The sequence below is a fragment of the Bactrocera oleae genome, chromosome 6, assembly GCF_042242935.1.
Source record: "Bactrocera oleae isolate idBacOlea1 chromosome 6, idBacOlea1, whole genome shotgun sequence".
In the NCBI taxonomy this organism is placed as follows: domain Eukaryota; kingdom Metazoa; phylum Arthropoda; class Insecta; order Diptera; family Tephritidae; genus Bactrocera; species Bactrocera oleae.
In genome coordinates, this window is record NC_091540.1 from 28,183,306 (window position 1) to 28,198,697 (window position 15,392).

General features: G+C 35.2%; 1 long non-coding RNA gene and 1 pseudogene across 1 annotated transcript in view; one reads left to right on the top strand and one right to left on the bottom strand.

Annotated features, from left to right (window-relative positions):
* LOC118683502 (uncharacterized) overlaps window positions 1–15,392 on the top strand; it is a 43,591-nt gene that overhangs the window by 22,936 nt on the left and 5,263 nt on the right. The window lies entirely within an intron of this gene.
* On the bottom strand, window positions 4,403–5,457 carry LOC138857768 (uncharacterized; annotated as a pseudogene).

A 15,392-nucleotide genomic window follows, 5' to 3' on the forward strand; every position in this document is an offset into this window, starting at 1 on the left:
CTCACAGAAGTTGGATTTTGCAGTCTGTCCGTTCTCCAGCTCTAATAGTAGCGCCCGGCTCTTGTTTTGCGGATCCCTTTAATCTTAACATCTGCTTCTTTCAGATTTACTTTTCTACGGATGTTCTTAAGGACATCAGCGTAGCTATTGCCTTCTGCTAGCTTTATAATCACGGCCTCTGTTTGTCGCTTGGGCCTATTATTAGCTCTCTGATTTGCAGCTATATTCTTCGCTTGTTGCCTCTCTTCTGTGGTTTTGAGTACTTCCACCACCTTGCCTCCTTCTGCGTGGGTTTTCTTCGTCCTTTTAGGCAAAACTTTTTGCCACTGGCCCTCCTTTTCGTTTCGTGGTCGCACTGTTTCTCGAGGCTCCACAGGGCTTGACGCGCGTCGCTTCCAAGTTATTGGCTCCGGGGTCGTTATGCGCCTGTTTAAATGTCCCCGTCTTATCTCGGTTTCAGCATTATATACATATAGTACATACATGTGTAATATGTAATATAGCATTCTCAATTATATTATATACTATTATAAGAACACATGCAATACAAGACAATACAAAAGAAACATATGCACGCAATACACATGCATTCAACATTTAACAATGCAAACATGTTTACCTAGTTTAAGAACTTGCATATAAACCAACATGTACATGCATTGAGTTGTATACTTAAAAACAACCGATATCGCAGCACAATACAATGCACACACACACACATTTATGTAGGCAAGGTAGATTTCTGAAATAATATACATACAAATATATGTATATCAAATTAGCAAAAATACTTACCTTTCTTGGCTATCCATTTCTTTATTTTGCTTTGTTTATTTTTATAAAGCAACTGTTTAACAGCAAACTGCTTTTTACCTCATGGGGTGACTTTTTTAACCTTTTTTTTATGAGGTTCAAGCAAAAATAACCTCGATAACAAACTTCACTAATTTTTCTTTTCAAATTAGTTGTGAGGTTTTCTCTTAGAATAGCTTAAAAAACCATGTTACACAAAACAGGCCAATAAATGACTTATGAACACTTTTGAAAAGGATAGCGGAACCTCCAGACTATGACGATTTCGGAAAAATTAATAATATTTTAGATGAACTCATAATAATAATACACAACCAGAAAAATTAAAAGAAAAGAATTTATTATATGAAAATATATTAACATTTGCTAAAATAGGAGTTTAAAATCCAATATTACATATATTTTGATGAACTAAAAAAAATATATCATATTACCGCACGGTACAATGACAATTAGAGACTTAATGGATTTAAAATAGTTTCATAAGGTAACATAATTGTACTTTTTATAAAATATCCTAAGATAGAATTAACATGTAAGTACTGTGATATAAGAGCCATAGCTCAACTCGTTGGTAAGCTTATAATTGACCAGAACATTACATAATAATAGTTTTTTCAACATACAAAATTGTAAAACCGAAATTACGAAAACATATTGTAAATTAAATAAGAAAAGTATATGTTTGTTAGAAATATTAAATAAAAAACAAGGAAGGTGCAAAAAATTAAAAGAAAAGAACTTTAAATAGAAGAAATAAAACCAGGAGCAATTTTAATTTCTGGAAAAAATATTGTAGACAACCAAATAGTAATAAGAACCTATTTAATAAAATTCCTTTTCATTTTGAAATTCCTCAAATTAATATTTATACAATACTAGTTCATTCCTAAACGCGTTGCTGTGACTATGATACACATTAAATACTATTACAATAAAATAAGTTAAAATATAATTAACAAAGTGGCAAAAAAGTTATTGCTTGTATAAAAATCCAAGAGAAAGGTCGGATAGACAGCCATTTGCTTTCCAACACATGCCATCGATTCGATTGCTTAATGCCAATATCGTTCAATCATCATCGTACGAGGTGGTGAAAAATCCCTCTAGTGGAGAGTAGTGAGGGAGTCTCGAAATGTAGAAATTAAACAGTAATGGGGAGAGAATACCACTCTGCGATACCCCCTGTTTATTTCTTCTTAAATTGGAGTTTTGACCTTGAAACAGTACGCATGATTGTCCACCGCTCTAAAAGTTTATGGTCTTCAGTCCTGGAGAGAGTGTTGTGTTCTCTGTCCTCAAGTAGCGTTGTATGATTAACTGTGTCAAAGGCTTTTGACGGCCATGAGCTATCTGGGTGGTGGTACCATGCAGAAAGTAAGTGGCGCGCAGTCTCTTGGTATTTTGGGCAGCCTTCGAACACATCGTTTGGCATTGTCTGTGGAAGGGTGCTGTGTGAACTGCCAGCTAAAATAGCTCAGACACTCTTACACATTGTAACGTAGGCATATGCGAAGAATGTTATATACCGAGTTTGGTTGCAATCGGTTAAGCAGATCCCAAGATATGGGTTTTTTACATAAAAGTGAGCGGTACCACGCCAGCTTTCTAATTTTGAACGCGGTTCCTATAAAGTCATCTCGTACCATCTCAGATTGCCTTTGTCGTGTTTAGTGCTTGATTTATCGCGCTTTTAGTGGTTTATAGTAGTACCGTTATATGGGGAGAGGGCGGAGTTGTGACACGATTTCACCCATTTTCACACTGTCGATAAACAGACTAAAAACATTGAATTTCGTTATTATGGCTTAAGCCGTTTAGGAGATATCAACAATAAATCTATTAGGTAGCGGGGCCATGCCCACTTTTTAAAAAGACTTAAACTGCAGACGCCCCTTCCTAATGTGATGCTGTATACCAAATAACAGTCTTGTATTTTATTGTGGAGCTTAGTTATGGCAATTTATTTGTTTTTGATTAATGGCGTTTTGTGGGCGTGGCAGTGGTCCGATTATGCCCATCTGCAATACCAAGCGTCTTAAGGTACCCAGAAACATGTGTACTAAGTTTCATAAAGATATCTCAATTTTTACTCAAGTTACAGCTTGCACAGACGGACGGACAGACAGTCACTCAGATTTCAACTCGTCTCTTCATCCTGATCATTTATCTATATATAACCCTATATCTAACTCGATTAGTTTTAGGTGATACAAACTACCGTTAGGTGAACAAAACTATCTGTAGTAACATGTTGCGCTGTGTTGTATAAAAGTTTGCTTAAATCCTTACATAGAAATTGATGTAAAACCTGCTATTAATTTTACAAAATATTCCGCGGCATATGATTTTTCTTAAAATCCCAGGTTAAGTTCGAATTCCTCTAGGTTTAGGTGTATTCTTGCAAAGGAATCAATGTAGTCAAATTATTTGAAAAATGAAGCCAATGACTGGACTTTGAACAGCGATTAGTCACTATAGTCACTTTTTGCGAATTCAATTTACGGAATAAGTGTTCTTTTATTCACTCGATGAATACATGTTTATTTCCCCGCATTGTGAGGTTCTACTTATTAACATGCAACCAGAATGAAATGCTTTGGGCTTATCCTAGACAGAAAGCTTTCCTGGAAGAAAAAATGTGGAGTGGAATTTGAGGAAGGAGCAATTGGGAAAATTTGGTGACTCTCATCCAAAGTAGTTTTCTGAGTCTATGAAACCATAGTTGAGTTTATAGTGTTTTTTAGACTTAGGCGCTAACCAGGTGAAATATGTTCAAAGAGCGGCCCTCATTATGTCAACGTCAGGGCTATAAGGCTTTCCAGCTGTTGTTTTCCAAATAGTTTTAACCGGTCGAGGCAAGTGTTGACATAACGGTTTTAGAAGAAAGCTAATAATACAGTACGCCTTTCTGACCTCACCTAATTAGCTTGTCGTCATGGATATTCGACTTTGCCGTTGATTTGGCTAGCTGGAAAGGTTTCACTTATGACTCTTTACCTTTTTTAGTGTTTAAGAACTATTTCTGACAAGCAAACTTAATTCATATGACATCCAATTTCCTTGCTTTTGAATGTATCCGCCTGATTTTGAACATTTCGAAATGGTTGGTTGAAGATGCTGCAAGCTCTTCTGAAGTTTGGCAAGATTTTTCGGGAAAACTTTAGTTTAGCATCCCACGATTTCAGGGTTAAGAGGGGTATGGTTGGATAGAGGAGATTCTCTAGATCACGAATATATATAATTATTGCCGCCGGAAACTTATAGTTTTCGAGATATTTGCATTTTAAATTGAAACTTTCACAAATTTTATTTTAAAATTTCTCGATTTATGGTTAACTTTTCTTTTATATTATGCACTTTTTATACACTAACACTTCACTACAATGTTTCTACATATTTTTTTTATGTTAATTATTTAAATATTTGCTTTAATTAAGCATTTTATTTTTACACAATTTTGGTTATAAGCACAATAACAAATGGGTTTCATGTTGTCAGATAATAAGTGTTGCCATATCCAAACGAATGACAGCAATCAAAATAAATAAAAAACCCAATTACCCTCTACAAAGTAATATGAACTAAATTTTCCATTTTAATAAAAGAAAAAGGTTTTATGGCTTAAAGGTATGTTTTATTGCATCTAATAGTTTTACGAATGGATCGTGATGCTGATTTGCAACATTTTTACGCCATACGTATTCATAAATCAAATTCGAGAAATCTTCACTGTTATTATAATTGTCTTTTAAAAAAAACCGTTTGATAACGCGCCACTGGGATTCTATCCTCTGCGTGTGTGTTCCATCTTCGGCAACAAACGGATTTTCTGGATCGCTATGGTTAACGCGTCGGTGCTCATACCCGTGACTGGACAGGCAGTCGTACGCCTTCCAACAATCAGTACATATGATGCTACCTTATAAAACGTGTCTCTGAATATCAGCAGACCTCACATTATCGGGACACACTTCCAGCCGAAGGTCGTCACTCCCATCCTCTACCATCCCTAAAACCCAGTGGCCTTCCACTCTCCGTCCTAAAAAAGAAAAAATTAAATAATTAATAATAAATAATAATGTATTTATTATTACCTTTGTTATATTTTCGTTTCCCGAATTTGCTCTCGTCTATTTGAACAATTTCACCAGGGCCGCCAATTTTACCTACCGCTACCTGGTGATCAACCTGGTATAAAACTACAGCTTCGCGGCAGTAATTGTACCAATCACATATGGTAGCGCTGGATAAAATTGGCTCCTTAATAAAACTGTTCTTTCGAACTTGCGAATGGGACCAGTGCGATGCAAATGCAAACATTATATAAAAAATCTGAGGCAGTGGTATTTTTGCGTTTTCAAACCATGTCCCACTCGACCTCGACACCGCAGTCCGTTTACGGCAGGCACCTTTCCGGCATCGGAATATGCCAACCGTGCTCCTATCTGATAAGGATACCAACATAGGTATCCTATGCGTACGACATAGTTTGCTTTTTAAAATTAAACCCTCCTCCTCTGCAAACGATATACATTTCTCAGTTGTGTCGAAATTTTGAATTATTTTAGGGAAATTCCACATTTCCTTAATTTCGGACACTTTGAGAACGTTTGTTTTTTTTACCGCACCACGGCTGGTTGACGGTTCGTTACAATCTATTTAAAAGTCTTAAGTAATATTTGTTATAATTTTAAATTTCTAATAACATACCTGATGTATTTCCACTCATTTTCTCAAAAACTATCACAATTTAAAAAATTATGTAAAAAATATAAACACTTGCGGAATGATTTATATGCACAATATTCACCAATTAAATTTGAATATGAAAATAATGGCAAAACGGACAAAAAAAGAAACGGTACCTTGTTTAGTTGTAGAAAATTACGTTATAGAAATTGAAGTTTAAAGAGAGTGATATACCCTCTTTAACATTAATTTTTTGTATTTAGATTTCCTGTTTGCACTGGCGGCCTTCGGCCACGCTTCAAAAAAATAACCCTGGTCGGTCCAACACCGGGGTGTTCAAAATTCAATCGCGTGAAACTTCTTTCCGCACTGGCGGCCTTCGGCCGCGCTTCAAAAAAATAACCCTGGTCAGTCCAACACCGGGGTGTTCAAAATTCAATCGCGTGAAACTTCTTTCCGCATTGGCGGCCTTCGGCCGCGCTTCAAAAAAATTACCCTGGTCGGTCCAACACCGGGGTGTTCAAAATTCAATCGCGTGAAACTTCTTTCCGCATTGGCGGCCTTCGGCCGCGCTTAAAAAAAATAACCCTGGTCGGTCCAACACCATAACTTATCAATAGAAGAGAATTAACAAAATTATAAATTGTTCATGTATTTGGGGTATAATCCTCTTTTATTATTCATTTTTATTCGCTTTCAAAATATAAATATATCTATATATATATATAATAGATATGGCAACACTTGTTAACTGTCAACATGGAACCCATTTGTTATTGTGCATATAACCAAAATTGTGTAAAAATAAAATGCTTAATTAAAGCAAATATTTAAATAATTAACATAAAATAAATATGTAGAAACATTGTAGTGAAGTGTTAGTGTATAAAAAGTGCATAATATGAAAGAAAAGTTAACCATAAATCGAGAAATTTTAAAATAAAATTTGTGAAATTTTCAACTTAAAATGCAAATATCTCGAAAACTATAAGTTTCCGGCGGCAATAATTATATATATTCGTGATCTGGAGAATCTCCTCTACCCCATACCCCTCTTAACCCTGAAATCGTGGGATGCTAAACTAAAGCCCACCCGATATAAATAATTGCATTATTAATTATGAGCAATTGACAACGGATACATCTAACAAATTCAATATATATTTAAATGTTGTACAAAAAAAAAACTAATTTCTACGCAATATTAAAGGGCATATAAAATCGTTGATTTTTGATCATACATGGATGCGCAACTGGTACTTATCGTTTCTATGGTATAAAATCTGTCACAACTTTCACTCTCACAGCTTTGCCAACAAATCATTGTAAATATGGTCGCTCTCTAGTTGATTCTGGCAACTTATCGTCGATTCGATTTTGATCTATCATCCGTGTTCGTCACAGGATATTGTTATCTATGGTCTAGACAACGACTGAACAATAGAGCGTAAGCGCACGTGTGGAGTTTATACAATTGTAATGCTTTGAACACAAAGACAACTGCAGCTCAACGAAATTTTCATATCAAACAGCTGATGTACACAATTTCGTTGTTGCCGTACTAAAACCTCTTTTGTTCAAATGTAATTTGTTGTGCAAAAAGTAAGTAAATAGGTCGACTAATTTACATTCAATTATTAATTGTAATCACACATGATATATCATTGATATATTATGCTTCTGTTGGTAAAATAACATTAGATTTGCTTGAGCTTTGAATAATTTTACATTTCACAGATTAGTGGCTACACCCGTTGTCGTCTTCAAATTAGGAAATGGTTTCAAGTTAGAGATTGCGACAACGGCAAGTCCGCTGCGGTAAGGTCGTGCTGCTGTCTAAAATAAGGGATATCCCACTAAATACCAATTTTAATTTGTGCCATTGCTAACCACTGGGCGTTATCATTTATGGCAACCTTTTCCGAACTCCCATTAGAAGTTCCACTTCAAAAAGTAACACATCGCCATTTGAAGTCCCATAGTTTGCTCGTTCTATCTAATTGCAATTATGGAATGCTATGGTTACCTATGTCTTATCCATAACAAAATTAAATGTTACCCAAATTTCTGTTAGTTTTATTGTTTTGGTTAGCAGTTTGTTACCTTTAACATATAAACAGGTTAGCGTATTTGTTACCTACTTGTTACCTATAACAAGCATATCTGTTACCTAGATTTTTCTCGATATGTTATTTTGTTTATTACCCATTTGTTACTTCTAACATATGCATATATTATTACTATAACCAATTCCAATTATTTAAAAAAAAAAAAAAAAAAAATATTTTTCTATTATTTCGATTTATTTTGTTATAAAAACGTATTTATAAACAAAATATTAAAAATAATTAAACCTTATATGTATATATTTAATTTATATAAGTTATATAGTTTAAACATAAATATTAACACTATAAAAATGTTAAATTTAGATATTATCACTTAAAATTTATACTTAAACAAGTAAAGTACATCTCCAATATAATAAATAATTACTTATACTACAATTATTAATCTATAGGCAAAAAAAAATATGATTTCGTCATTCCTTCACGATAACGCACCATGTCACATTACATTAGTTCTTCGGGGTTTTTTTTTGCCAAAAACTCGACTTCAAATGATTTACGCGCCTTATTTACATGTGTATCACGTCTTTCTTTAAAATCCGACATACCAGCCATTACAGCATAAACGATCGTATTCTTTGCGTTTTTTGCATTGCACCCTTGTGTGTTGAGAGAATGTCAGCAGAACTGTTGAGGACGCCTCTAAAATAAAAAAAAAACCAGTAATTTTGCTATTCTAAGAAGATTTTCTTAAGGTCATCAGGTGTGGAAGGACTGAAAGGCTTTCATTAGGAAACAAGTTGGCCACAGCATTTCTCAAGCTAGAGAAACTGGTAGGGCCCATTTGATAAATTCACCATCCCCGCAACCACTAGTTTTTTCAGCATTCAGCTCATCTTCTATTACAATCGCTGCAAATATATTTAACATACTAATTTTTTGTTATTATTTTGATGTATTTTATTTTTTCAATAATTTGAAAGCTTCTCGTTTTTCAGGACACCAAAACCAAATTCATTCGTTTTTGTATTGATATTAATTTCCACTTTCACTCGAATTCCAGAACATACCTGATTATTATACACACCAAATACGAGTTTCGAAAATTTGACAGAAATTCAAAAATTTAACACAATTGAAATATAGTTCTACAGTGCGATTTGATTTTTGATATTATTCCTTATATGCCTACACATACATTGCTTCGACGCATTGAGTTCGTGAGATAGATATAGAGCGGCGATACAAACGAGATTTGCGTCTCATGTTTACTTCAAAAACAAGGGAAAAGTCATTTTAGATGATTGCGTCTTAAAATTTGGTACTGTATTGATTTTAGTAATATTTTCGAAGTATTCCGCAATAAAAGTTTAGTTTGAATAGATAATTTAAATGTTTACGGTAATTTATCCGTAACAAAACAATAAAGTATGTAACAAAATTAGATTTTTTGTCCTATCATTCTTATCAACACATATTTTTCTTATATTGGGTAAATATTTAAAGTCTTAAATTTGAAAGGAGGATACTCGTTATTACATACTAAAAACAAGCCGATTAATGATTAAAATATATGATATGCATTTAGGGGAGGGCACAAAAGACCATAGGTCGTGGTGCATACCTCTATTAGCATCTATCTATCTATCCTATCCACATATTTTGCAAAAAAAACCAAAAGAAATAAAGAAAACAGATAATACCCCAATGACAGGAGGAATTTGCCACATTTTTAGATTTTCACGTAATCGCAACTATCGGTCGAGGGTTCCTTGACGACGTAAAGGAAGTTGCTCATAAACTATTTATACTGATGAACTTCATCAGAAGCACAGGTTGGTTCAGAGAGGAGACAATAGAGTAACGACTTTCTGTCCCTCTCAACAGATGTGAAAGGTTCCGTACAGCAATCCTCGTCCGTGAGCTACAATTAAATCGGCCAATTATGTCGTCAGCTTCTGCCAAGGTAAAACCTCCATCCTTTGATGGCCCGTTCAACGTTTTTAAGCTTCAATTCGAAAAGACGGCATTTTCAAATAATTGGAACGCTGAAGATAAAGTAGCTGCATTGTTCGTTGCATTAGAAGGATCTGCAGCAGAGATATTACAGACCATTCCAAACTGCGAGGCGAGTAGTTATGAAACGTTGATGGGGGCATTACAAAGACGGTATGGTAGTGAGCACAGGAAGCAGATCTTTTAAATCGAGTTGCGAAATCGCGGCCAAAAAGCCAATGAGTCTCTGCAGGAGTTCTCTACAGAGATTAAGAGGTTAGCTCACATAGCTTATGCAAATAAATCCATGGAATACATCGAGGAAACGAAAATTCAGACTTTCGTCAATGGAATACGAGATAACACTACACGATTCGTTGCATTAGCATGTACAAAATTGACGTTTGCAGAAACCGTTTCGTATGTTCTGATATAGGAAATGCATCTCTGCTTAGCAATTAAACATTTAAAGCTCACAAAGTAGAAATAGAGGAACACACTTGGGTGAACCAATTATTTGAAAAAATTGACAACATGCAACAGTGAAAAAATATACGGAAGCGCAAATGAAAAATGATAGTGTGCTTAAATGCTTCAATTGCGGAAAAAGTGGCCATATTGCACGCAACTGTAACCAGCCAAATAATCCAGTTGGACGTAAACGCAAAGCTGAGGAAGATCAAGCAAATGTCAAATCAAACCAATCGTTAAAACTAAAGCGAGCCAGCCGAAAAGGGCACAGGCTGGCTCCCGCAAGCAAATGCTCTGTAATCTCCATTTTACAAATAAGCAGGAAAACGGGTAACGTTACCGTAAGTGGATGCGTAGACGGTAAAAAGCGCATACTGATTGTGGATACGGGCGCAGCACATTCCATAATTCGATCTGATCTGGTTGAGAAAGAAGTGAGACCGTTAGCTGGGGCAAAGTTGCGTACTGCAACTGGAAAAGATACTCTAGTACTCGGAAAGGTAACGTGCGAGATCGTAATTGGAAAGGCAGCCGTGTTACACAATTTTATAGTGGCAGATATCGTTGACGAAGTCATAACTGGAGTAGACATTCTAGCGAATCAAGGAATCAAAATTGACATGAAAAACAGGATTAGGTCCTATAGAAATATGGAAGTACCACTTAAGTTCGGTTACGATAATAAGTACAACGTTAGACGAGTGATAACAACCGAGAGCCGGCAGATTCCATTAACATCAGACTTAGATCCGGAGAAGCTACGGAAATGTCAGCAAGAGGATCCAGATTTGAAAAGTGTTGATGATTGTTCCAAAAGTAAGATTTCCTGAAGTTCTCAACGAGCTGCACAACGGTCCAAGTGGAGGACACATGGGTATCACTAAAACCTTGGAGAAATTAAAACAAAGATTTTATTGGGTTGGTTGTCGTCAATCAGTTACGGAGTGGATTGCCAATTGTGCATTGCTGCTGAAGGGCCGCGGTCCAAGAGTCATGGTCAGATGAAGCAGTACAATTAAGGTGCGCCGTTTGAGCGAGTAGCCATGGATGTAGCTGGTCCATTTCCTACCAGTAAATTAGGAAACAGATATGTTTTAGTAGTCATGGACTATTTCAGCAAATGGCCAGAGGTATACGCAATTCCTAACCAAGAGGCAGGAACAGTAACGGATGTATTCATCAACAATTGGGTACCGAGATATGGTGTTCCAATAGAACTACATTCTGAACAAGGAAGAAATTTTGAATCAGCTCTAATTCAGGAGATGGGCCAGAAGCTGGGTATCCGGAAAAACCGTACAACTGCACTACATCCGCAGTCGGATGGCATGGTAGAACGATTCAATCGAACTTTGGAAGAACATTTGAGGAAAGTTGTGGACAAGTATCAGAAAGATTGGGATACCCATATATCCTTGTTCCTGATGGCTTATCGGTCTGCTGTACGGGAAACAACGGGGCAGACTCCAGCAAGGGTAATTTTTGGTAATGATCTTCGACTACCGATTGATTTAAAATTTGGAATGAACGCCAACGGGGGAAGGAATACTAAGGAATTCAATGGCATCCTAGAAGACGAGATGAGGGATGCTATGGTGAGACAGCGCACCAAAATTATGAGCGATAAGATGAAAGCAAAATACGACAAGGCAATAAACTCTGAGGGTGGCCAAATGAGCTACAATTCCCGCCCCGAAGAACGCAGACACACCACACACAACACCCACACACCACACACCACACAAGGATCTCTACACAACACACCGAACAAAACATCTGTCCTCAAAGCGGACAGTCTCTTCTCTCAGCGACTGTCGAGGACGAAACACCATTCCTTTGGCGCGCGTGTTAATCTATCCCGGCTATCAACCACGTTTTATTACCTCTCCACTGGTATGCGACCAGGGAGTGCGTTGAGTTTGCAATTATCAAAATTATTTGTAATTATTGCAATTATCAAAATAAAAGTTTGTGAATAATTTTGAAACGAAGAAACATACGCTTCTCATTTGCGGAATAAAGTGACAAGTAAGTGGTGGTATTAACATATGGTCCTTCGAGCCCTAGTGGACGGCACTATGGGTTACAAAACATAAAATAAAAAGGTTTAAAAGAACGTGAAAAAAAAACAATAACCGGTGAATTTATTGGCAAAAAAAAAAAAATACAGTGACAAAGTGAACGGAAACAAAAAATGTTAAACAAACAGTGAAAAAAAAAAAAAAGAGTGCAGTGACCAGAAAAACAAAAAAAATAAAAAATATATATGTATATATATATATGTATATATACATATGCTTTGGTGCATGAAACATGCAGTGGCCACAACAACAAGAAAAAAAATATATATATATACATATGCTTTTTGTGGCAATGACCACAACAACAAAAAAATAAATAAATATATATATACATATGCCTATGGTGCATAAAAAGTGCAGTGACCACAACAACTAAAAAATATACATATGCTTTTGGGGCATAATTAACAGTGCAGTAACTGAAAACGGGCGCGAATCAAAACCCATATATATGTATATACATATTAACATAAATCGGGCGCGAAAATAATACAACAAAAACCAATCAAAAACCTCAAGGACCCACATCCCAGGAAAGGATTGGATACACCTACAGGCATCCACATACGAAATACAGGCTATAGTCCCCAAAATCCCTTGACGGATATTCAAGTGAGTTGTATCGATTCCGTTTTGTACCTCATTACTGAAGGGTATATGTATATTTATTACGGTTTTCAAAAACGGTTGCTAAACTGTTTTATTTGCGGTATTTCGGGTTTTACCGAAAAAATTTAGACACATAATATACATATAAACCTTTTTAATTTATATATATATATATCTAAATATATATATATATTTTTTTTTTTGCCTAGGAAAGCTTACCTTCGTGTTTAACACAAATATTCTAAATCCAAAACACAAATATATGATATGCATATATATGAAATTCAAGTACTCTACTTGCAAAAATATCCGGCAATACCCCTTATGCTTGATCAAGTAATAAGCAGGATTGCCTAAAACAAGTAAGCTAAGGCAGATAAAAAAAAAAAAAACACACACATATACATATACCCACATAGCAACATATAACGAATAAAAAGAAAAGAATATTCTCAAAAAACAAAAAAAATTTAAGAATTGCTTACCTATATGCCAAGACTCTCATTACATACATATTTACATATTTTGCACAATATATACCAAAATGTTTAGCAAATTATAATTTTGAGCGCATGCAATATTATTAACATATTTTGCCTACAAAAAAAAAAGGGAGAAGAGAGAGAAAGGTAAAGAAAATAGAAAATTTTTAAACATATAAAATATACGCACATTATTTTACTCTTATACATACGTACATATTTACATCCAATACCGAGAGTGCATATTTACGAATCGTAGTGTACATACGATTACTTTGTTGCTAATTACGTTTATGCGCTCTTTCGTAACTGAGAAACAACGTCCGCTCGTTTACATACGTACTTATACAAGTACGGGACATATTATTATACCCTACTAGGGTAAAACTACAAGTTAAAGAACTTCACAAAACGAATTCATAACAACAAAAAAAAAAAAAAAATTAAAATAAGTATTTATATTTCTATCAATAAAAATAATAACAATAATAAAAAATTGTGAACAATATTACATACATTGCTTCTATACAATTTAATTCAATATATTCCAAAGTCCAATTTGGCACATACTCGGCAATACCTCTTGTTGTTTGGCAAACAAAAAAACAAGTAGGATTGCATATACCTATATGTATAAAGTACATTGATCTCTTATACGAGCTCTCATTGACATATACTAATTCGCTTATAGGTATACCCTATAACGCATACGAACACAATAAAGATATAAAAATAGATATTGCAATTTGAATAATTGTTGAAATAAACAATATAATCGAGATAAATAATAATTAAATACCGTAACAACGAAACACGCTATCTTATTTAATCCGAGATTACGCGTTAAAATTACGAATTTCGCTTAAATTTAATCAGTTTACACTGAGAGAAATCATTTTATTAATTGAATTTTTTTTCTTTTTTTAAATAAACGCAGATTCGAAAGATTCTAAATCTACACAATTATTAAGAGTACCAAAAATGATTTCGGACGAAAAAAGTCCATGTACAGAAGCTAGACGCTCAAAGCAAGGTGCTACAAAACAAAAAAGGGGGAAAGACATTACATACAGTAAACTCATTGCTGAGAGTGACAGTTTGATAAGATACTGCACTCGATTTTCATCTGCTCCGATTCAAGATAATTCTGAATCGACATTAGAAATCAAAAAAGAAAATCTCGACAATTTTTGGATACGTCTCCAAGCTTCATATGACGCCATAGTAGAATCTGACGAATCAGATCTACCAGAAAATTTTAAGTCCTCGGCTTACGCCAAATATGAAAACTGCTTAGACCAGTTCGAAGACACTAAAGCAATGATTTCCGATCAGCTGAAGCTAATAAAAGCAATTGCACCTACTCCACATCAGCGAGTAGAGCTGCCACAAGTACAAAGTCAAGAGGCAAGTTCAGGCATCCATCTCAAGGTGCCCGCATGTGACACAGAAATATTTCATGGTGGTTATGAACAATGGCCGTCCTTCCGGGACATGTTTACAGCCGTTTACATGAACCACCCAAAATTATCAAATGCACAAAAATTGTATCACCTCCGATACAAAACAAAAGGTCAAGCAGGCGTAATAGTAAAACAGTTCGCACTAAATGACGATAATTTCAATTTGGCTTGGGAAGCTCTTAAATCTAGATATGAAAATGAGAGAAAATTGGTCGATAAGCAAGTAACGATACTAATGAACTTGCCCAAGTTTCAAAAGGAAACAAGTGAAGAGTTTATAAAACTGCAATCCACTGTTTCTAATTGCTTGTCGGTTCTATCAACACAAAATATTCCCACAGACAGCTGGGACCCAATACTGGTAAATATATGCACCGCCGCTTTACCAGAAAAATCGTTACTTTTGTGGGAGCAATCACGAAGAAAATGCCCCACGTGGCAACAAATGAAAGATTTCCTAACTACCCAATATGAAATCGCAGAAAGGGTAGATAAAAAAATGGTCAGAACAAAACCCGTTCAACATGACCTAAATAGAAGCTTCCACAGACCCCAAGCCAGTAGCAACAACAATTTAAATAGAAGCTTCTTCAAAAATCAAACGTTCACATCCGAACAGTATAAACAAACGTTATGCAAACTATGTACAGGAGGGCATAAGCTCAAATCTTGCGAGAGATTCAAAAAATTTAATATTATCGACCGAAACAATTTTGT